The 2,505-nt window shown below is 39.4% G+C and overlaps 1 pseudogene; it reads right to left on the reverse strand.

Annotated features, from left to right (window-relative positions):
• LOC138155751 (probable ubiquitin carboxyl-terminal hydrolase MINDY-4 pseudogene) overlaps positions 1-64 on the reverse strand; it is an 8,343-nt pseudogene extending 8,279 nt beyond the window's left edge.
• Positions 65-2,505: the final 2,441 nt, after the last annotated feature.

The raw sequence follows: 2,505 nt of genomic DNA on the forward strand, positions 1-2,505 counted from the left end.
GGAGGCTATTTTACACATTTTATTTTTTTCAAATGCTTATTACCTTCTGATTTACATCATTCATTTCTGCCAGATTTTGAGTTGCAAATTTTCTCCCCGTTTTTCCCCTACCCACCTCCCCAAAAACGGAGTCTCACAGGATATCTCCTCCTCCAATCTGCTCTCTCCCATATTTTCTCCCATACCCCTTTTGATTTTTCCAGTGGATCTCTATGCCCCAGTGCCTGTATATCTTATTTCTCAATTACATGTAAAATAGTATTAATAATAGTATATATATTTGAATATTTTATTTTAAAACTTTGAATTCCAGATTCATTCCCTTCCTCCCTTGTCACCCACCCTTATTGGGAAGATAAGCAGTTCAGTATAGGTTGTACATGTGTGGCTAATGCAAAACAATAACGTTGTAGATATATTGTAAAAGACTGACTATATTTCCCCCCCTCCATCCCACCTCCCACTTGTTCTATTCTCTGCTTTGATCCCATCCCTTTTCAAAAGTGGGTGCTTCCAATTTCCCTCCCCTCCAGCCTGCCCTCCGTTCCATCATCCCTCCTCTCATCCCCTCCCCTCCCTACTCTCCCAGAGGGTGAGATACCATATTTAGTGTGTATTTCATTCCCTCCTCAAACCAAATTCAATGGGAATAAGGTTGACCCATTCCCTTTTGCCTTCCTATTCTTCCCCTCCATTGTAACCATTTTCCCTTGCCTCTTCTATATGAGATAGTTTACCCCATTCTGTCTCTCCCCATCTCCTCTCAGTATATTCCTCTCTCACCTCTTAAGTTCACCTTTTAAGTATCATCCCTTCCTGTTAAATTGGTCCTATGCCCTCTATGTATATCTGTAAACATATATACACACATTCACATATATATTCATATGCTCATATACCCTCATATATAGAAATATATGTATATATGTCTTTTCCCTTCAACTACTGAGAAAAGTTTCATAAGTTACAATTATTGTTTTTCCATGTAGGAATGTTAATAGTTCAACTCTGTGTAATAGTAATGGCAATTAAAGATTCCCCTGTATTGGCTTGGTTTTCAAATTGATTGTGCTAAAACCCAGAGCTTGTTAATCCCACCTGTGGGATGGACTTGTTGATGTGAAAAGAAAGTCCTGAACTGGGAGGAGCTGGTGACATAGATTTGGAGAGACAAGAGAGAGGCAGAAGAACTTTTTGGAAGCAGCACCTCGTGGAGGCAGAGAGAGAGACTGAGAAGGATTGCTGGGGGACACTTTGAATTGCCCTGGACTTTTGAGACCTGCCCCCTGAGCTGCCAAGGACTGAGGAGACATGGCTGTTTTACTGGTACTTTGTCTGTCTGTTTTGATGTTGTTTTGCCAGATTTGTCCACTGGTGAAAGACAGCAACAACAGCACTGTCCTTCACCAGTGGACAGTATTCACTCTCTGTCTGCAGGACAGTCTCAGGGCTTCTTAACCAAAATCCAGGTTCCAGGACTTCTTCAACAACAGGACTGTCTCTCCAAAAAGTTCTTCTGCCTCTCTCTTGTCTCTCCAAATCTACATCACCAGCTCCTCCCAGTTCAGGACTTTCTTTTCACATCAACAAGTCCATCCCACAGGTGGGATTAACAAGCTCTGGGTTTTAACACAATCAATTTGAAAACCAAGCCAATACAGGGGAATCTTTAATTGCCATTACTATCACACTCTGATAAGTTCCTTATGATTTCTTTTCCCTGTTAACCTTCTCATGCTTCTCTTGCTTCTTGTATCTGAATGTCAAATTTTCTATTCAACTCTGTTTTTTTTTTTTTCAGCAAGAATATTTGAAAGTTCTCTATTCTACTGAATGACCATATTTTCCCCTGAAACATGACACAGAGTTTTTCTGGGTAGGTGACTCTTGGTTTTAATCCCACCTCCTTTGACCTCTGGAATATCATATTCCAAGCTTTTCGATGCCTCAGTATAGAAGCTGCCAGATCCTGGGTTATCCTGATTGTGCTTCCACAATATTCAAATTGTTTCTTCCTGGCTGCTTATAATATTCTCTCCTTAATCTGGGAATTCCAAAACCTGTCTATAATATTCCTAGGAGTTTTCTTTTTGGGATCTTTTTCAGGAGGTGATAGGTGGATTCTTTCAACTTCTTTTTTGCACCCTGTTTCTAAAACATCAAGGCAGTTTTCTTTGTGAACTTCCTGGAGGATGATTTCTAGGTTCTTACTTTGATGATGGCTTTCAGGTAGTCCAATAATTTTTAAATTATCTCTCCTGGATCTATTTTCCAGGTCAGTGGTTTTTCTCATGAGATATTTCACATTGCCTTCTATTCTTTCATTTGTTTGGATCTTTTTAACAGCATCTTGATTTCTCATAAAGTCATTAGCTTCCATTTGCTCCAATATAATTCTGAAGCAATGATTCTCCTCATTGAGTTTTGAGATTCTTTTTCCATCAGACAAATTTGGCTTTTTAAGGCATTCTTCTCCTCATTGACTTTTTGAGCCTCTTTTTCCAT

The sequence above is a fragment of the Petaurus breviceps genome, unplaced genomic scaffold (assembly GCF_028583685.1).
Source record: "Petaurus breviceps papuanus isolate PSGF00001 unplaced genomic scaffold, PetGlider_PUasm1.0 98, whole genome shotgun sequence".
In the NCBI taxonomy this organism is placed as follows: domain Eukaryota; kingdom Metazoa; phylum Chordata; class Mammalia; order Diprotodontia; family Petauridae; genus Petaurus; species Petaurus breviceps.